Below are 21,835 nucleotides of genomic sequence, written 5' to 3'. Positions count from 1 at the left end.
TAATGTTTAATGAAGTGATCAGAAGTTCACCGTCTTGTTATAAGTTAAAAAAAAACACAACAGCGCATTCTCAGCATTCCACATCTAATTAAGGTTATGAGGCTAAATCTGGACACATTACTGTAAGATATCTGGCATAGGAATGTGGGTCTCCCAACCCCCATTCATCAAAAGAAAACATTAAGACAGAATCAAAAAGATAATGGTTAAGAAGGAAAGCTACATGGTTAAAGGCATGTTTTACAGGTGCTACTGATTATTTAACCTTAAGGAAAACATTTGGGAAGGTTAATCAGAATGAAACATACCTTAAAAACATTTGCAAAATAAATACAGTGGGAACACATTTCAACACTGATGTCTGGGGTGTCTGATCAAACAGCACACACTGCAATGGGTTTTTACCACATATTGTTATGACTTTGGGGCAGGGGTGGGGGGAGGTAAGAAGAACAGGCCCACGGCTGAGTCCTTTAAATAATGAGCTGTATTTTTAAGCAGGGTTGTACTGAGCACATAAAAACAACACAATGGCCCAGGCCTAAGGTGAAACATAAAACCACCCCTCCAGCAAAGAGACAGACAAAAGGACCATTATTTCATCAGTTAGTCAGTCTCCTCCAGCTCTCTCTTCCCTCCACTAACTCAGATGAGATGGCTAGACAAAGCAAAAACAGTATCAAATCTGAGTGGGTTGTGTTACCATCACACCCTTGTTAACGCACTAAGGAGAAGCAGGTAGAAGAAGGCAAGTAGCTTACTGCTGAAGAAAACAAAGAGGGGGATGACTCCTCTGTAGAAAACCTGCCTTGTTAGCATCAACGCTTCCAGTGGTCTCTGTATAACGCCCCGCACAAGTGCTCGACCCCAGAGTTGAGCCGAGGTTTTGTGGAGCCCACTGAGAGGGAAGAAGGGTCCCAAAGTGCTGCCATGCACAACATAAGCACCCAGGGTGACCTTTCTTATCATTGGGTCCAGGCCTGTATTTATTTTTCCAAGCCCTTTGTTTTCCTGATGAAGAAACAGAGACCCTGGGAGGCTGACTTGCCCCAGGGTCACGAAGCTAATTAACAGCAGGGCCAGAATCCAAATCTGCCGACTCCCAGCAAGGGTCCTTCTTCCCCAGTGCTGGCCTCTCTGCTTAGAGCAATGAAAGCTTTGGGAAACAGCAATCAAACAATCAAAAAAATTAACAACAAACCAACCAACCTGAAAGATACTAGGAAGTAAATATCTTAAGCATAATTTGGAAAAACCCATAGTGAAGCCTATTAGGGTTAAATCATCTTACAAACAAGTCTTTACACACAAAAGGAACATGGCTTAGAGCCTAATTCTTTTTAAAAATGCTACTTGAATGGACCCCTGTGAAAAGACTTGGGTTTCACATAAAGGGCAAACACTGAATCTGGAAGTGGGCCACAGTGTGCTTCCATAGGAGAGGTGTGGAAACACAAATTTCTCCTGACAGCCATGCTTGAAGGAAACAATGCAAAATGTTGTGGCATAAAAAACGGTAGGAAGAGTTAAAAACTAGATGCCTGGTAAGCACAGACATTTTCTTCTCCAAATTAAAAAAAAAATCAACCAACCCTTCAGGGTTTGTCATTTAGCAAAGACTACATACTAAAGAAATAAGACAAAAATATCAATGGAGCCAGGCCAGCAAAGCTTGGCCAAAGTCCTTAGGGAACTTTTCCCCATGTTTCCCTGGATCACTGAACAGCTCAGGCCCCACCACGGCGGTGAAGCTGCCCCTGATTAATGACCTTTGTCACCACCAACCCACAACAGATCTACAATGCCACTCGGAATACACAGCCCACAGGGCAAGCAAGGACTGGCAGACACGGACTTGGGCATCTCATCCCAGACACCTTAGATGTCTATTTTTCGGAGCTCAGCTGTTTTCAGGATAGTGAAATCTTCCCCATCAGTGATCTCAAGTGAAGAGGCTATCAGATATTCGCTGTAAGTTCTCCCAGTTCTAGTTTTCCTCCCTAAATAATAACTCAAAGGAAAGAGCTTAAATTTATACTCTAAAAGATATTCAAACTGCACATGGAGAAACTTTAACTGATTATATATCTGGCTGCAAAAATTAAGGAACCCCCATACACACACAAGCTAGAAAGGAAAAAAAAAGTGCTCCCCGTGGGTTAAATTCTGCAATTAATACAGATCAGAGTAGAGCTGTGCAAAGTCCCAATCAGTCATGGCCTGAAAAATGTAACTGGAACGTGACACTCATCAACAGACCCTTTAAAGACTATGCCCATCTGAAGCAAGGTGGTCAGAAAAAGCAACTATAGTAATAGGCTGGAGGGGCCAACGGTGGCAGTATAGTCCAGAGAAGATTATCTGCACACCTGACAGTACCTGTGAACTTATAAATACATACTCCCACATCCAGTTCTGGAAATAGACCCATCAGGCTATCGGACCCAGTGCTATTAAACACTGGCATCATAACTGCTTCCCCTTCTTCTGATCCTGTTCTCAATGAGCAGTGCCTCTTAATTTGGCTTTTTAACCTAACAACAGTGGGGGAGAGTGTGCTGGTCTAGTCCACCCAACACAATTGTCTAGCTTGTTGACAGACATGCTTCTGGGAATAAATTAATAAACCAGTGTTCTGGCTTTAAACAAAAGCTCTCATGAGCTTTGTTCAAGGGAATCACTTTGCCGAGTACCATCTATTTAAGACATAAGGAATATTAAGTTTCTGATTCCAGTTTGAGTACCAAAAGGAAGACAGTGGTAAATTCTTGAATGCAAATGCCACTGTGAAGCAGTCTTATGAGGGCAGCCAGCGGGCTCTCCCTGAATGACACCTTCTGCATCACTTCCCTTCCTGTAGCAACTTCAACTCCTGACAATTTTCCCCTAAAAAGGGTGAACACTGCCCTGCTACAGAAGTGAACCACATAGAAACGATGCAAACCAGCCTTCCAGACACACAAAAAGAAACTGCCAGAAGCTATCAAGTTCCTACTAGAGGACCATACATGTAAGGAAGTTCTTATGGACAAGCATAATAAGATAAAACAAGAAAGGCTGTCCTTTTTCACTTTAAATACTATAGATCAAAAGGCACAGGTGTAACTCAAATAAATACTGGCCAAATAGAATCCCTCAATTTCTGCCCCATAAAACTTTAGCCTCTATCACACAAGTAGTATAAATATATGGCTGGATTTAAGGATTTAAAAATAAATCTTTGATGGCACTTCCCTGATGGTATAGTGGTTAGGAATCCGCCTGCCAATGCAGGGGACCCGGGTTCGAGCCCTGGTCCAGGAAGATCCCACTTGCCATGGAGCAACGAAGCCTGTGCGCCACAACTACTGAGCCCGCATGCTGAAACTACTGAAGCCCGCGCCTAGAGCCCGTGCTCCGCAATAAGAGAAGCCACCGCAATGAGAAGCCCGCGCACCGCAACGAAGAGCAGCCCCTGCTCGCCGCTACTAGAGAAAGACCGCACGCAGCAAGGAAGACCCAATGGAGCCAAAACTAATTAATTTTTTAAAAAAAGAATGAATAAGTCCTATTTAAAAATAAAAAATAAATAAAAATAAATCTTTGAAAAAGTAGAGAACTTCAGCTCTCGTTTCTTCATATATTTTTGAGGAAGAGAGAAAAGACCAGCCTCTAGATTACAACAACTGAAATGATCTAATGGGAGAAAATTTCCTATAATGTTCATTTCAAAGAAAGTAAAATGAGTATATGACATTACCTTTAGGTCAATCATCTGAAGTCACCTAAATTTCCTTATTTTTCTACTATCATTCGACATCTAAGTTTCCCAAATGCCATAGATGCCATAGATTCTTCTTTTCAAAACCCACAGAAGTTAAACCAACTATTGAGCTTACTTTTACTTCTTAGATTTCTCCTTTAACACAAACTCTTTGCAGATAGGCACAATGTCTCCATGTTATTTGTTAAATAAAGCATTCCGCAGTGATTACAAAGGTATATAACAAAAGGTATCCTAGATTAAACAGTGAAATGATTTAAAAATAAGAGAAAAATCTATTTCAGTTTGCAATCCCAATGGCAGTATCATAACCATGACCACCTTGTCTGAAATCATAGAATAACACCAGCCTTAAAACTTTCCTCTTCTGGAGTGCCATACCACCTATTTATGAAATTTCAAATCGACTCTGTGAGCTGAGGGCAGGGACTATGTTTATTCTTTAATAGATACAAACAGAAGCAGGAACACAGCCATCCCACACACTCTGTTCTCAATATTTGTTGACAGATTTAACTAGGCTGCAATGAACACAGATGAGGCATTTCCTCCAAATCAAGCAATTAACCAACATTCATAGCAGTTTATAAATTACAAAGAATATTCCTATATATTCTCATTTGCAAGGAATGCAAGAAAACAGTTAAATCCAAGAGATACTTGGGAGGAAAATGCTGCATTTCATAATGTCCCTTCATGTCCACACCTGAGTCAGCCTTAAAATCTCAAGATAATAAACCCTTATTATCCAGTTATCCTGGACACCTAAACACACGCTCTGTGCTCACTCCACTAAAAGGAGCTTCTTGCATCAAACCATCCATCTGACCTCAAAGCAAAGCAGTCTCAGAAGGTGCCTCCTTTCTTTTGCCAAAATAAATAAAGACAGAGTAGCAATATCTACAAGTGAAACACTGGAAAGTAAGATGCACAGGATCATTAAGAAATTTTTTTTTTAATTTAAGAGAAGAGATGCATCAAAAACATCCTCAATTTTAGGGGCTCAAAAACGTCTCAACCTAATAAGACTAAGACTCACCTACACGATAGCCATGTCTTCTGTAGTACTGCCTTTAGAACTTTCCTTTGCATTGGCAACCTTTAGTGTTTATCAAAAGCAAGGAAATGGGTGGTGGTGATGGGTGGGGAGGTGCTGTCTAAAGCAGCCTACAGAATAGATAATATAGTAGAGAGGAAGTAAGAGAAAACAAAGCAGGACAGAGACCACAAAAGGAAACAAAGCCCTGCTAGAGGGGGCAATGGCTGCTGCTGGAAATTCACGGAAAACTGCCTTCTAGAAGCTTCCTGAAAGCAAGAGCCATATCTTGACACTCTTTTAAAGATCCCAGGAGGCTGGGGAAAAACCAACTCTTGATGAATACTTGAAATTCTAGGAGGTCTCTCTCCCATTTTTCCCCCCGGGGTAGTAGAAGGAGCCTAGGAATTAGGAGACCTGGTCCTGGCATTGTGACTGGGAACATGTTACCAAACTTCTCTAGGATTCAGACGCCTCGTCCAGGAAAGCGGGTGGGGAGGAGAAGGGGTTATTGATCAAGAAACCAGAAAGCAATTGTAATAGTAAGTAAAAAAGCGGCCCTTGGTATTGCTTAACATGCAGAGCTGGGAAACAGGACATCATTCGGCTGTGATTTATCCCCTAAGACACATAGACCCAACCATTTGGTCCTCTTTCTTCAAAGCCATTCTACAAATTGTGCCTCTAATTCTGCTGCTCTTTTCTTTAGAGTTAGGTTTGTCTTATACTCAAACCTGACGTCTTTTTGCCTAAGTTATTAAAAGCAAAGTAAATTTACAGTCACAAGTAATATGGATGTAAAAGAGTTCTGGGCATGAAGTTTGAACTCAAATGTTTAAGTTCTGATGCACAAGATTAAGTGGAAATTCCCTATTAGATTGAAATCATTTTCAACCCATATTTAAAAGACTCTGTAGAAAGATATACAAGTTGTTTTGAGAAAAGTGTCCTTAAATATCTAACTCTCCTAAGCCAGTATTTCAAGCTGCTAAAAAATTACTCTATACAAGTTTGTTTAAAGACGTTTTCATTTTGATAACACTTGGCAAAAAAGAAATTTCACTTTCGGAAGAAAATATGAAGAAGCTACCTGTTTCTGGCTACAAGAGCCATTTTTCTAGATTGTGAAGGAATTTGTTCCATTCAACTTTGAACACTATCTCATCCATAGAGCCTTCCCAGGCCATGATAGTCAAAAGGTATCTTTAATTCCACATGCCACTTTGTACTTACAGATGGTTATCAATCAAAATCACAGTAAAAAATGTTGAACTCTACAAATCCCCCATGGCACCTAAAGAAGTACCTTACATGCAACAAACACTAAATAAATCTCCTTAAATGAAAGAATAGCAGGATTGTTACGGAGGGGAAATCAAAATCAATTCTCTCCCACAAGGGATTTGGACTAATAATGTAAGACTTCTTCTGATACCAAGTACAAATTTCCAAGTTTATGGCCCAAGTTATCTGACTTATACACGAGGAACAGCACATCTCCATAGCAGGACCTGTTCTGTTACCAGGCCTTCAGAAGCACCAGCTGCAGGCAGGTTATATTTTGGCGTTTCGAATATGCATACAGAAGGGATAAGTATAATAACAGAAAACCTGAAAGCAATACATTCTGCCTCAAACCAGGAAGGGCTCAGACAGGGAAATAACCAAGGGCAGCGTTCCTGGCAATAATCGTGCCTCCCAGGCCAATGGCTCTGGAGCAAGATTGAGCACCAGTCTTGCAGAAAGCCCCTGCTCATCCAGAAGCTGTCTTCACCCGGACGTTCCCCAGCCAAGCACCCACCTCTCAACCTAACAGCAAGACACTACCTAACTCGAGGACAAAATAACTGTGACATTATTACCATCACCACCACCATCTAGACAGTCATAGATACTTAATCTATTAGAGAAAGCAAAGACACTTCCCAAGCCCACTTCAAAACCCACCTCAAAAGCTTCCTCTTAGAAGCCTTCTGGGTCTTATCTTAATTGCTCACCCACCTGCTTCCTCCACTAGTCTGCGGGACTCTGGATGGCCAGACCTTGCTCTGCTTCACCAGCAAGCACAGTATGCTTTCTCACTTCAGTATCAATGGATACATCGGGGAGGAACATAATTTTTCCAGCTATAATTCTCAAAGGAAATAACTGTACCTCAAAACACACTGCCAGCCTAATAAATTTAGGTAAATATAGCATCCTCATTTAAAATGCAAGGCCCATGGGACTTCCCTGGTGGCGCAGTGGTTAAGAATCCGCCTGCCAATGCAGGGGACACGGGTTCGAGCCCTGGTCCGGGAAGATCTCACATGTCGCAGAGCAACCACCCGAACAGCTCTTATTTACTAAGTGTTTACTGTGTATCAGGTAAGGGGAAGAGCTTTACATTCATATGTAATCTCATTTTATCCTTAAAAAAAAGAATCTATGGGACAGTTTTACTGATTCCTTTTTATTAATAAGGAAGCAAAGGCTCAGAGGGATTAACAACGTTCCCAAGGTTACACAATTTGTAAAGGTGAAGCTGGGACTTGAACCCAGGTCTGCCTTGAAAGCTCAGACTCTGACCTGCTGCCTCCAAAGTCCTCAATGAACTGAGGGAAGGTGGGACAGGGAGGTGACCAGGAGAGCACAGAATACAAGTCTAAAGGACACAGTGGCTTTTGTATGAGGGTGAAAGTACCGTTGTTATGGCTCCAGCCGAGGAGAGCTGGGAGAAAGCCAACGCTAAGCCACAGCGGCCATGAGGCCAAAAGCCCGTACAGAACCACCTAGGGTTTGAACATGAACCACAGACTTTGCATGTGGTCCCATCCTGTCTCACAGAGCTCCGTGCAGGATGTGACCAGGATCACAGGATGCTCCCCTGTGGAAGGTTTATAGCAACTGGAGACCCCAGTCCCAACCCTCATATGGCGGTTAGCTCCCTAACAACCACCCCGATGACATCCTCTTTTCTTTTCCCTTCTCCTTCCCGTTAAGTTTTCCACTTGTATCACACAACAGAGCTATGAACCTGACCACCTTCTTGATGTGTGACAATCACAGGTCCCTGAGTAAAGGTAGGAGGCATTACATTAACAAAATGACCTTGGGCAAGTTATTTCACCTTTCACGGGCTCATCTGTCTAACAGGAACACCGCTCCCTTTACCGTTTGACAGGACAATACCAAGTCTCTTCCACCTGTAGGTGCCATCACTGTAAGGGGGAAGATTTATTTCTTGTTCCTAGGGCCACTGTCATCACAGTAGCTGATAAACCATCACCACAGATGAAAAAGGAACTCCTCTGAGGAGTCTACGGCATGGGTTGATGATACGCCTTTGGTATGAAAGGAGAAGAGACCTTGAAGACATGTCAGAAAGTCCATTTTTCAAAAAGTGTAAAGGTACTCAATCATCAGTGCCAGCTGAATGAAGCCTGGTATCATAAATCTAAAGAAATTAAATTTTTTAAATTGCACTGCAACTGGCCTCAAAGTGAAAAAGGTCAGACAACTTCAAAGATGCCCCATGAAAGGCAGCTATTCATTACACAAAGATTTCTTGCTTACGGAGCTGACAGACGGATCTTTCTCTTAAAGCCCCAGAATACAAGATGTCAAAATCCCTCCTCCACTTCTGTCAGTGACTTGCTAGGATGCTCTGAACAAGGTTTTAACCTCCCCAGGCCCTGATTTCATTAAGTTGGGAGTTTGCAATACCCATGTAGTTTTTTTTTTAAGCTCCCCCAGGTGATTCTGATGTTCAGCCAGCAACATGTATTTAACACTAATTATATTCCAGGCCCTGCTCTAAGCACTTTACTTTTATATATATACACACACACATATATGTATGTACACACACACACACACACACAGTCATTTAATCCTCACAACCGCCCTCTGGGGAAGGTACTATTAATGTCTCCATTCTGTGAAGGCACAGAGAGGCTGGGACTTGCCCAGGGTCATGTAGCTCATGGGGGCCCATCCAAGCAGTTTCACTCCAGAGCCTGACCACGAAGTCCCTATTCTATGCCTACTTCTTTGGATAAAAATGAGAGACGAGCTCCCAGGGGCCTGGTGACGTGGTAAAACAGACAAAACCGTCAAACAGGGGGAGAAAAATCATCTTTGGCCACACATACACGCGTGGACACACACACACACAAACACAACCCGCCCCACCCCCAGAGAGGCATCCCATGCCTCAATCTATCTTGAAAAAGAGAATCTACCTCTATCAAAAGACACCTCCTGTCCACTCCCTCAAGTTCTGCTAGGCATCCATCTTATCAGTTACTTCAAACTACAGTGTTGTCAATGTGTATGATCTGGAGGCATCACACGACAAAATACATGCAACAAGAAGAGCACACTCTTCAATTCATGAGCTTACAGGGGGAGAACACGGAGATGGGCCATACTGCCAACGAGGAAGATTATCTGGGGGCAGAGACCTCTGTGTCACATGGGCAATGCTTCCCCTATTCCCAACACTTACCCGGAAATTCGGAACTACGTTTTTCAAGAGGGGAGCTCAAAAACACAGCAACAAAAAACACTGCCCATTTCTCACTAGAATGAGTTGTACGAAGCTTATTAAAAGGTGATGGGCTGGGGCAAGGAACGGCCTGGTACCCAAGCTTTCCTTCTCTGGGCTGTTTTACACAGTCCAATAAATGTAATATGGTCTTAACCTTGGACATCAAGTTCTAAAATAAATTGGGGAATGCCTGCAGGGCTAATGCAGTGGAGAGCTGAATCAAATTCATACAAGCCACGCAGGATCATCTCTTCCCACAGCTAAAGCAAATATCTCAACACATGGATCACGGTGCTCTTATCTGAAATTTGTAAGGGAAACCATTCTGGGCCATAAACATTTGACTGCAGGGCAATCTCCAAGTGCGACTGCCACAGGGGCCCATGAGAAAGATCACATGGGAACAGGTGATTGGCTACATTTTTTAATCCATTCCAACAGCCCCAAAATGGGGGAATACCAGAGCTCTAGACGATAAAAGTCAAAGACAACTCATGCTAGGAAATAAAAGCCAAACATGTAGAGTTTTGTTTTGTTTTGTTTTGTTTTTAAATGTTAACAAATCCAGTCTCCAAGGAAGATAGGAAAGATAATACAAGGGTGTCATCCAAGGCAGGAGCATGTGACCTTTTAAGTGCCACGGGCTGCTTCAGCAATCTAGACCCTCCAATCAGAATGTCCCCAAGCGATTCTGACATAGAAAATGCGATTACAAAGAAAATCAATTATATTGAAACGACATCAAAATATTTAGAAAGCAATCTGTGATAATAGTAATGTGTGCTTCTTAATGCATAAATAACACGACACAAGAGCAGGTCTAAGAGCTACTGTAGTTTTCTGAGCAGTGGTAGACATAACTGATAGCTTAAACTATCTCCCACAATGTGATACAAAAGTGTAATTTCTAAGTGGCAAAGCCACAGGTGCTGACAGTACATGGTTTATGGGCCCCTTTCATGATTGGAGGGGAAAAAAACACATTTTGGCTAGAGGATAGTGAAAATAAAGATGTACTTTTTTTTCTTCACCCACTCACCCACATTCACAGATCCTCTGAAGTGTATCCAATGACCCTAAGGGTTAGGGACCCTGACCCAGAGAATCAGAGTCAGACCCAACAGAACAATTACTCAGACTTGCCAAAAGTTCTGCTAATAGCCCAGGAGTTTCTAGAGAAACAGTAGCTCAGTTTTACACCACTCATGGAACAACTGAAATTCAGGAAATTAGATGGTAACTTACTAATTGGCACACATTAGCAGGACTGGGTATTCCACATATGCACCACTCTTAACATTTAAATGCCAAGTTCCATGATTAGTTTTCAGAGTAGTCTGTAAAAGTTCTATTTAAGAAGGAAGTCCATCACCACCAAATTACTAACTCACAATAGCCAGTCTGGCACTGAGACAGAGGCAGAGGCAGAGACAGAGCACGAGAGAGCGCTGTAGAAATTTACAGCATGAGACAATATTCAAAACCAGGAAAGCCAGGGTGCATATTGGGGACAAGTGTGTTTTACATCACTTTTATTGTTTTCATGGATGCTCTTCTTACCCTTTTAAAAGGTATTTAAGGTCTAGCAATATAGTCTTCCAGTTAACTGGATCAGGCTTCCTAGTAAGACTGGTACCCAAGGCTTGGCCTCTTCTGCCCTCTCTGCTTCATACAGCCAGGCCATTCCCCAGCTGCATGCCTTCACAGGGGATGCCCTATGAAGATAAATATAATTCAGAGTCCAAAATACATGGACTTACGCTGGGCCATTGCCAATTTCTCATGGATCCTGGGTAACTGAGACGGTTTTTGTTTCCATGATTAGGAACCTACAACAACAGCTGCAAAAGTGTAATACTTTTTCTAGACTAATAAAATTACCTAAATCTGGCTCACTGTTTCAGCTGTGGCACCAGCCACACTTCCCAGAAAGATGAAAGCCTTGTGCAGTTTCCAGAAGGGCTGGGATGGTAGCTCTGATCTAAACTGGAGGCATTCAACCCCAACCCAACAGCAAAAAACACATCAACTAAGTTCTGAATTACAGAATTCCTATGCATGGAGATTACAAACGTCATTTTTAAAGTCAGATAAAACTTTAATCAAACCTGTGAAGTTCAAGCTTTACACTTGAAGTTAGGTGACATGCCAGGTATGAACATCAGATTTTTTTTTTCCTCTAAAACACACTGACAGGTTCAATGAAGGCCCTTTAACTCTGCAGTGAAACCTTTGATCATGGATTCTGTCACCACCTCTCGACACATACACACAAGTATGAAACATATCTCAGACCTAAGGAACAAAATCGGTATTGTGAAGTGGCACGGAAACCACACTTGCACATACATATACACAGAGATCACTCTCCTTTCAAGTTGGGGGGTGAGGGGCTGAGTTGCAGAAACTACAGTCTCCAAACTGGAAAGGTTCCTTATACACAGTACATGAACACAGTTACAAAGTTATTTCCTAAATATGTGTGTGGTCCCAATGCCTTCTTAAAGGAAAAGCAGCCCAATTAGAACCCAGTGGAACACATGTTTCTTGAATGACTGAATTAGAGACAATAGATGTGAAGCTGTTCTAGATAAAATGAAGATGTTGCACAGATGTACTAAGCTGTCACAGTCTCACTGAAACATCTTTCTGGTACAGAAAAATATGTGAGTCTGCAACAGAGCTGGATATAAAATAATAAATACCTGGCCCTTGTCTTTATGTAGTCCAACTTCCCAAGCCAATTCCCTTATTCCTTCTCACAAACCTAATAAAGTCCATATTTCAATGTACTGATAACTCACTGAAAACCACAAAGCCATTCATTTCCAATTCAGACTTATGTTATGACTTCTTAAAATTATCTCTTCTTATCAACACTGTAAATCTGTAACAAACAGAAGAAGACCTTTACTCCACGAATTCGACAAACCACCATAAAAATAACAGCAAAGGTGGGGACACAAACGCACCCAGTAGCAGGCACCGTTACGTTTTCCACTGTGAAGTGTCTGGTTTGGTCCTCACAGCAAGGAGGAGGCAGGGACTATAATTGTCCTCTCTGATGAAAGGAGGGGATAAAGAAAGTGAGAGTCAGAGAAACTTCGTAGCCTGCCCAGGCCACACCTTCCCTCTTAACACGGCACTCCATTTCTTCTCTTGAAGAACACTAGACCCTCACTTTTGGCACCCTAAGCCTTGGATCCCGAAATTAAATGATGTACAAGACCAGCCTCTATTGCACAGCATGGGGCCTAAAGACAGGATATATAAAACCAATTTGTCACTGTGGAATTTAGAAACCATTAAACCTTCACTAAAGAGAACCCTCTCCTCAGAGGACCTTGTTACCAAACTATGATGGAAAAGGGAGAACTATGACGGAAAACAAAGGGCATTTCCTTCTCAGGACAGGGCAAGAGGAGAGAGCTGTGAGGAAACAAAATGCAGAACCGTCTGTGCCAGGATTTAGGGATTGTTTTGGTACAGTACATCTTGAAGTCCATCCTCCTAAGATCAATCAAACAGAAGAAAAAACTTCAGTAGACTGCTTTAATTCACTTGCCTAGACCTAAATACGTACTATCTGGTTTCAGAGATCATATCCTCATCTGTTCCAAAAGTTATATTCAGAACTAAGAGCAAAAATCAGATCTATATATACTATTCTCATTAACAAGGTTTTTACTTGGAAGGGACTTTTCTGCCTTTATTACTGCAAGCACACGAATGATTCAATCAGCACAATCAGAGGTCCAGAAGACTTTATATTTTCACATGCTGTTATTTAAAACCAAAAAAAGAGGCTCATCTGGGGCTTCCCTGGTGGCGCAGTGGTTGAGAGTCCGCCTGCCGATGCAGGGGACACGGGTTCGTTCCCCGGTCCGGGAAGATCCCATATGCCGCGGAGCGGCTGGGCCCGTGAGCCATGGCCGCTGAGCCTGCGCATCCGGAGCCTGTGCTCCGCAACGGGAGAGGCCACAACAGTGAGAGGCTCGTGTACCGCAAAAAAAAAAGGCTCATCTGGGCTGGCCAACTGTATCAACTTCCACAACTAAACAGAATTTCTCAAAATTGTCCCTGAATTTTAAAGCACTTTCCCATAAAAACCCTGCAAGGGTAAGCAGCATGACCCTACCATCCTTATCTCAGGCTACCCAGCTAGTGCACAGCTAACAAGAAAACAAGGGATTGAACCCAGATGAAGCCACAGAAGACATAGACCATGGTTTTGCCATTTAAGAGTCTTGTGTTTACCACCTACTATGTTAAAAAAAAAAAATACACACACACACACACACAGAAATTTGAGTAAGACCCAGTTCCTGCCTTCAACAGTCAACCTACTCACTAGAAATCTAAATCTGTGGCATCATGGGAACATAACAAGACAGAGTGACATGACAGTAAAGGCTTTGGAGGCAGGCAGACCAATCCATAGGGTTAAAATCCCCAAATCCTAACCCACCATGCTTTACCTACCCTGTGATCCTGAGCCTATAACTTAAACTCTCTAAACCTTAGAATCCTCCTTTGTAACAGAGATGACATACTACAAAATAACTGTAAGAATTAGAAACAACATGACAAGTACCTAGGACTCTGCCTAGCAAGAAATGTATATGACATAAATGGTCCCACGTTATTACATCTGCTTATACAGCCCAACTACAACTTTTAAAGCCCAATTAAATGTCACTGGAATGGCCTTTTCCTTTCTTATCTGGGATATTAAAATGATAGAACTTGGGCTTCTCTGGTGGCGCAGTGGTTGAGAGTCCGCCTGCTGATGCAGGGGATGCGGGTTTGTGCCCCGGTCTGGGAAGATCCCACATGCCGCGGAGCGGCTGGGCCCGTGAGCCATGGCCGCTGAGCCTGCGCGTCCGGAGCCTGTGCTCCGCAAAGGGAGAGGCCACAACAGTGAGAGGCCCTCGTACTGAAAAAAAAAAAAAGAACTTAATCGCCAATTAAGATATGGAGCTGACTGAGTGAGGGAGGGTGAAGGATGAGTCACACATTTCTGGCTTGAACAGTGCCAATGACCAAAGTGGGAAAAGCAGACAGAAGCATGGGGGTGAGGGAACTTTGGGGGGTGGAGAGAGAAAAGCAGGCAATAATTAGGAGGAAAATGAGTTCAGTTTGGATAGCTCAAGTTAAAAGTACGTATGAGTCATCCAAGTAGAAATGTCCAAAAGATTGTTTAAGACAAGGGTAAACTCAGAGAAAGACTTGGGGGTGATTAACATGTGGGTGGTGGCTAAAGCCACAGGAATATTGAAGCTCCCCAAAGAGGCTGAGCAGACTAAAAGCAAACCACCAAGGATGCAAGCCCAGGGAACATGAATATTAACAGCAGGAAGAGTAGGGCCTAGGAAGAAACGAAAGGAGAAAAGTAGGAAAAATGCAAAGGAACACAAAGGAGAAAGTTTCAAATGAGGAGTGATCAATGTATCAAGTGCTACAGAAAAGTCACGTCACAAGTCCTATTAGAGGCCATGTGTGACCTTAGGAGCAGTTTCTATAAAGTTGAGGTGATGGAAACCAGAGAGCAGATCATCTGTAAGGTCTCTCCCTAAATGGTAAGGTTCTTTGATTTCCAAATAGACACCCACCATTCTCCAAACCCATCAAATTATTAAAACCAACAACAACAGATTGCAAAGGTTTTTTCCCCCCAGAGAAAGGGAAATTTGCAAAAGAGACATAGTTAAAACCCACAAAAGCCATTTAACATGATCTTTGCTATTAAGCTCCTATTTCCTTGAAGCTGGTCCCCAGGGAAAGAGAAAAGAAAAATTAGCTTAAATTCTCTACCACCCAAAAACTGGAGGAGGAAAAAATGTCTAACTTACTAAATTTCCTGTCCAATAACTCTCTTAGCGCAGTGCATATAAATTGCTATTTCAACATTATTTTGAGAAATGTGTTACCACAAGTCGGAAAGGCTTTGGTTTCAATATGCAAATCCCTGCATACAGTGGTAAAAATTCCATTTAAGCAGATTCCCACCTGGATTTCTAAATAAGCCTAAGCTCTCGTTAAATTTAGTAAGTTGTTCTTCAGTGTCATTTTCCTCATTCCTTGTATACTTACAGCCATAGAAAGTGTTGTCCTATGCAATTTTAAATAAAAGTTATAAAATGGTTCTACGATGCAAATTATGGCACTACAAGGGACTGCTCGCCTTGGCAGTATAAACTGGTCACACTAGTTAGCAGAGTTCAAAAATAATGCCCCCAAACATCTGCTCAGGCTCAGAAAGAGGTTTTTGTTTTAAGTCTACTCCCCATACAAATACCTTTCAAGAAGTTACACACCATCACCTCTTGAGGAGCTTCTTAAAACATACACACACAGATAGCAGGGACGCCCACCCCATCCCCCAAATTCTAGTTCATCAGACCTAGGGTGAGCCCTGGTGCCCTAATCTTTGAAACCTCACAGGAGATTATGATATGTACTCCCCTGCCATGTGCCTGTTGAGAAGTTTTTACCTTCTGGCAGGATTCCCACAAAGTTGAGGTGGGGGACAATTGGCCACTGTGTTCTTCATGGACGACCCAGGCACGGCAGGAGGGGTGAGCACAGAATATGAAATCCCAGGAGTAAGCCATGCTGGACAGATGGCAGAGCGCACCTGCACGTCACATGCATGTCTCAAGAACACTCAGACGTTTGGAAGCAGCTTTAACCTTGACCCCATCTCCTACGGAGGAGCACCCACAGAAAAGAGATCCAGGGCAGAGCCTCCAATGTCCCTAGTCAACCGTTCCATCCTGGACCTCCTGGGGATCCCTACTCCACAGCCTCAACCGTAAGCACCTGAGCATGGATAACAACAGTCCTCCAAGCTGTGCGCACTTAGGATGGGATTAGAGACTCCTTTCTCAGCCAATTCTCTCTCTCCTTAAAGGAAAGAGGGAATATTTGAGTCCTACTATATGCTCCACACTGCAGATAGGGAATACAAACAAAAAAGGAGACACAGAACAAACTCTTAACCATCAGGAGCCTCCGGCCTCACCAAACCCCTTGTAGTAGGTATTTTTGTTTCACAATTTACATGTAAGACTGCAGTACAGGAAAACCATAGTACAGGAGAAGTTTAGCAACTTGCTTAAAGTTCCTAAGGCCCAGGAGGGGAAGGACACACTCAGAAGAGGCTAACAAGACAGTATGTAGAGGGGCTTCCCTGGTGGCACAGTGGTTAAGAATCTGCCTGCCAATTCAGGGGAAACGGGTTGGAGCCCTGGTCCGGGAAGATCCCACATGCTACAGAGCAACTATGCCCGCGTGCCACAACTACTGAGCCTGCACTCTAGAGCCCATGAGCCACAACTACTGGGTCTGCGTGCCACAACTACTGAAGCCTGTGCGCCTAGAGCATGTGCGCCGCAACAAGAGAAAGCCCCCGTGCAGCAACGAAGACCCAACACAGCCAAAAATAAATCAATTTGTTAAAAAAAAAAAAAAGACAGTATGTAGAGCAGATGGGAGATGGAACCCAAGTCATTGTAACTGCTGTGGCCCTAAAAAGCCAACCTGGGGGGGCTTCCCTGGTGGCGCAGTGGTTGAGAGTCCGCCTGCCGATGCAGGGGACACGGGTTCGTGCCCTGGTCCGGGAAGATCCCACATGCCGCGGAGCGGCTGGGCTCGTGAGCCATGGCCTCTGAGCCTGCGCATCCGGTGCCTGTGCTCCGCAATGGGAGAGGCCACAGCAGTGAGAGGCCTGCATACCGCAAAAAAAAAACAAAAAAACAAAAAATCAAAAAACCAACCTGGGAAGAGCAGCTGGGTAAGGCAGGTGAAAACATTCCCTTATTTGTCTCAGTAACTAAAGGGAGGTTTGTAATTAAACTTGAAAAGTTTTTCATGGGGATTGGGGAACAAGAAAACGACATGATAAAGAACAGACATCACAATATATTCATCTATTGACTAGTTATGTTGTACACCTGAAACTAATAGTGTTACATGCCAACTACATCTCGATTTAAAAAACAGCAAAAAAAACTGACAGCCAGTCTGACATTATTAAAAGTCTGAAAATGTTTATCAGTTCTACTTCTTTGTTTACAAACTATAAGATATTAAGCCAGTCACACAACATATATTAGATGTTTTTAATGGAAAAGCACTGTGCTAGGCACCATAGAGACCAAAAAACCCTGAAACGGGCACCAAAAAAAGTCAGCAAAGTTTTAGAAGAATGAATCAATGCATCCCTATTATTAATAATGACTGCTTTAACATCGTAATTAAGTCACGAATTTTTAAAAAATTATTCTTAAATTTCTTTGAACAAAATCCCAGTTCAGGGCTTCCCTGGTGGCGCAGTGGTTGAGAGTCCACCTGCCTATGCAGGGGACACGGGTTTGTGCCCCGGTCCGGGAAGACCCCACATGCCGCAGAGCGGCTGGGCCCGTGAGCCATGGCCGCTGAGCCTGCGCGTCCGGAGCCTGTGCTCCGCAGCGGGAGAGGCCACAACAGTGAGAGGCCCGCGTACCGCAAAAAAAAAAAAAAAAAAATTCCCAGTTCACTTTCAAAGACCTCAAAATTGTTCAGAAAGTAACGTATCTTGGGAAACTTGGTCTGTCAGAGCACGAATTCTCCCTGGGTCTCACTCACCTCGCTTCACCCCAGACTCTATTTGCTGGCAACAGAGAGACGCTGTCTTACTCGGGGGGCACCCAGAAAGTTCCTCTGTGACCACAGAAAGCTGAGAAGAGAACTGCAAAAAAGAAAACCGGTCAGCATACCCGTCCTCCGACGCAAGAAGCACAGAGCTTATAAAACTAGCTACAACCGGGCTTCGCTGGTGGCGCAGTGGTTGAGAGTACGCCTGCCGATGCGGGGGACGCGCGTTCGTGCCCTGCTCCAGGAGGATCCCACGTGCCGCGGAGCGGCTGGGCCCGTGAGCCATGGCTGCTGAGCCTGCGCGTCCGAAGCCTGTGCTCCGCGATGGGAGGGGCTGCGGCGGTGAGAGGCCCGCGTGACGCAAAAAAACAAAAACAAAAAAGCCACAGCTACAACCAGGACTCCAGACAAAGCAGTGATGGAGAGGAAACAGCTGTCAGCATCTACATACTCTTAACAGGGGAAAAAACAGGGTGATGGGCTGGCAAATCCAAGAAAACTCATTCCTTCTCCCGATACCCTCTGTCCAAGTGACCTCCCGATACCCTCTGTCCAAGTGACCAGGGACACTGACTGAAAGCCCCTTGTCTTGAGCAAGGTACTGCAGTGTCCGGACTACCTTCTCTATCTCAGGTTTTCTCTTTAAGTGATGCTAATGGGTTTGCAGCCCAACGCACAAATGTTTCAAAGGTTTGAGATATCGAGCCAAGAACCTCTCTAAAGCACTCAGGGCGCTCAAGTTCTCCAGAACATTTTCTTCCCACCTCACTCTTCACAGGTCCCAGCTCTCTATACGACTCATCATTTCCGAACATACCGTCCAATCTCACACCTTCGCTCTCCCCAGTCCCTCATCCTGAAACCCCTCCCCCACTCTGGAGATGAGTCATCCTCCAGGTACAGCTCAAGTATCACCTGCCTGCCCACCCCACCCTACCCACTCCCATGGAACCTCCCCAGTCCTTCCTCTGCAGTCAAAGCACCTTGAGAGTGGTAGAATGCAGGGTACCTGGATTCTAGCATTTGCTTCCTGCTGCCTTGACCTCCCCTCCTCCCCGTTTCTCAAGGGCTGATCTTCCCTGCCGTCCCCTACATCACCCTCCTGCTGTAATCACAAGTAGAGGCAGATGTCAATGCATGTTTGTTCATTAAAGGATTCCAACAAGAGGTTCTCCATGACTGACTAGGAGTCCATTTCCTTGGGAAATATTCTTTTTTACTGCTACTCTGGTACTGGAAGACATTCTTTTTCAAGGGTGCTATCTATGCTCAAACACACCGACAACCGGGCTCTGGCTCAAGTCAATCCCCTTGCAGCAACGCTGCCGGGCTTCACTGCCAAAGAGGACGGATCGTGTGTAGTCACGTTGGAGCCAACAAAACCACCTTGGCAGGGCACCGGAGTGTAATAGGTTTGTGCATGCAAAGTACGGGTGGAGGCCTTTTCTCCCTTGTAAGTCTGTTTGATGAGCTCTACAAGACATGCCCCCCTTACCCACTACGACTCCAAAGATAAGAACGGAGTATGGGAGCTTTTCTCTGGGAGGAAACCAGGGACCGAGGCAGGACACAGGTCCAGTCTCCCCCCCACTTCAGGACTGCTGAGGTCTCATTCAAGGAGAACGCAGAGGAGAAACCTACACAGTCCAGGTGGTCACCCTCTGTCAAATCTCACCTCATGTTCGGCGACAGCCCGTAAACTCTGCCAAGCCTTCTGAGCGCTCCAGGTTTCTCCCTCCCGGGGTTGCTGACCTCACTGGTAGTATTTAAGCATTCACTGCAGGACAGCACCACCTGGTGCACAGCAGCTCAAATATCTGAGGCATCCTCCTATTATTCACTCATAAAAGGGATCACCTGCCTCTTCACCGAGACTCTGGCAGCCAGGGAAGGAATCCATCTCGCAGCTGCCGCAAGGATTTCAGCCAACCTCCTTCCACATAACACACCTCAGCAGAAAAGGCAGTCGCCTCTTCTGTCCCAACCACAGCCAACAGACAAATCTAAAAGAATAGCCCACGACATGCCTGCTGTCATGCAGACCCTCTGCCCAGAGCACGCACGGACCTGCGTGCACTCTTATAACTACATCTCTAACAGGTGATGCACACACGTGCTTTCTCTCTGGCCTCTTCACCTACAGCAACCCATTTGTTACTACCTCTGTAAGGGCGGGGTGGGTGGGGCAGTCCTTTCTGAGTTTAAGATGACAAAGACAGCTCTGTAAATTACAGAGTCACAGAAGTCCCAAGGGGAGGTGACTTCCTGCAAGAAGGACTGTCCCTACAGTCTGTTTTTGTGGTGATGAGATCACAGAGTCTAGATTCTGTATTCAGTCCTACATGGGTTTTAAGGGCCATATTCAGTAATTACAGAAAGGAAAAACGGAGGTCAACGAGACCAGAGGAACTCTGAGTGGTGTTTGAGAAGTTACTTATAACTACAGTTAGATCACTCATCCACCAGACTCAGAAGAGAAGCTAGGCCTCGAGTTTTCAATTGTCCTTTAAAATCAATGTTAGATGAGGAACCAAATGGAACTTTTTACTTTTTTACATTTTCTCATTTCACCACTCCTCCACCCAAAGGGTTCCATTCAGTTTCCATGCACAGTCCAAAATTTGGGCCCAAGACAGCTTTGAAAAACAAGCATTATGCCACAAAATATTCTCATGTAAACTGCAAAAGAAGACAACATACACTTATTGGAGGAATTTTTATGGAACCTAAAACACAGACGTTCAGAGACCAGGTGAATGATTGCCAATGATTGCCTTCAATTGCCAATCACTACCTTTTCATTTTCATGGATCTAATTTCCAATTAGTTCCTAAAAATAAAACCTGAAAAGGCTTTTGAGGAGAATCATTAGGGTTTACCTCCTGGTCATCACTGTTTCAAAGATGAACAGAGAGACTTTAAAGTTGTTTATCCAACAGAAATAAGCTTTTTTCTCTTAAGTATCCTTCCAGAAACCTAGCATCGGGCATCCTCGGATCACCATGACTAGGGGGTTGTGTTTATCGTCCAAAGTGTGTGTCCGGCGATTTCGTGTGGCAGTCCAAGTCCTCCAGCGGTACAGGGTCTTGCTGCACTGAATGCTACTCCAGAGAGGGTGAGTCCCAGAGAGGGTGACCAGCGTGATGAAGCCCACAACCTTCACTGGGTCACACCCCGCTCTGAGCGCTCACGCATCGCAGTGGAGAACAATACCACAGAAATCCTGAAGCCAGTAAAAGGAGGCTCCTGTCTTTGTTTTGTTTCATTTTCAATGCTGGTGCTTAATAGAAAGCAAGCTTAAATAAAGGCAAAAAATAGGAAGGAGGAAAACTCTGGGGACTCGGCATCCGTCTGGGACTCGAGCAGCAACAGGCATTATATAAAAATACTTATTTCCATTTCAAATCTTGTGGCTTCCATTTTCCTTAATACAGGTGTAGTGCTAGTACCGTTAAACCTATCAAGTACACGGAGGTGGTTTCAATCCTCACCACCCACCAGAATCTCCTGGGGAGCTTTAACAATTCTGATGCCCAGAAGAATGAAAACAGAATCTCTGGGGACCCAAATGTTACTTTTTAAAGCTGACCGGCTGATTCTAACGCATAGCCAGGACCTGGAACCACTGCCCCTGACCTATCCTCAGGGTGTTTTCTTCTGTTGCGGCAGGTAGGGAGCAGGACATATTTATGCCTAAAAAAAGGGAATGGGAGGAGAAACACAAATGGACGGGGAGAGGGCTGGAGGAAGCTGGAGTGAATAACACCTTGCAGGGGATGATCGCTGGAGTGGGTGCGAGGTAGGGCCTGGGGGGTGCACACTCCCCAGAGAGAGGACGGGGTGGGGACAGACCGGGTCATTCCCCAAG

At 44.2% G+C, this 21,835-nt stretch overlaps 1 protein-coding gene across 2 annotated transcripts in view; it reads right to left on the bottom strand.

Annotated features, from left to right (window-relative positions):
- TANC1 (tetratricopeptide repeat, ankyrin repeat and coiled-coil containing 1) overlaps nucleotides 1-21,835 on the bottom strand; it is a 229,334-nt gene that overhangs the window by 157,079 nt on the left and 50,420 nt on the right. For both annotated transcript variants that reach the window (XM_082841889.1, XM_082841890.1), the window contains exon 2: nucleotides 17,959-18,061. The gene's annotated coding sequence lies outside the window, so the exon portion shown is untranslated. The remainder of the gene's footprint in view (nucleotides 1-17,958; nucleotides 18,062-21,835) is intronic.

The sequence above is a fragment of the Leucopleurus acutus genome, assembly GCF_964270905.1.
Source record: "Leucopleurus acutus genome assembly, chromosome: 6".
Taxonomy (NCBI): Eukaryota; Metazoa; Chordata; class Mammalia; order Artiodactyla; family Delphinidae; genus Leucopleurus; species Leucopleurus acutus.
The sequence above is the reverse complement of the archived record's forward strand: the minus strand, read 5'-3'. Positions and strand labels throughout refer to the sequence as shown.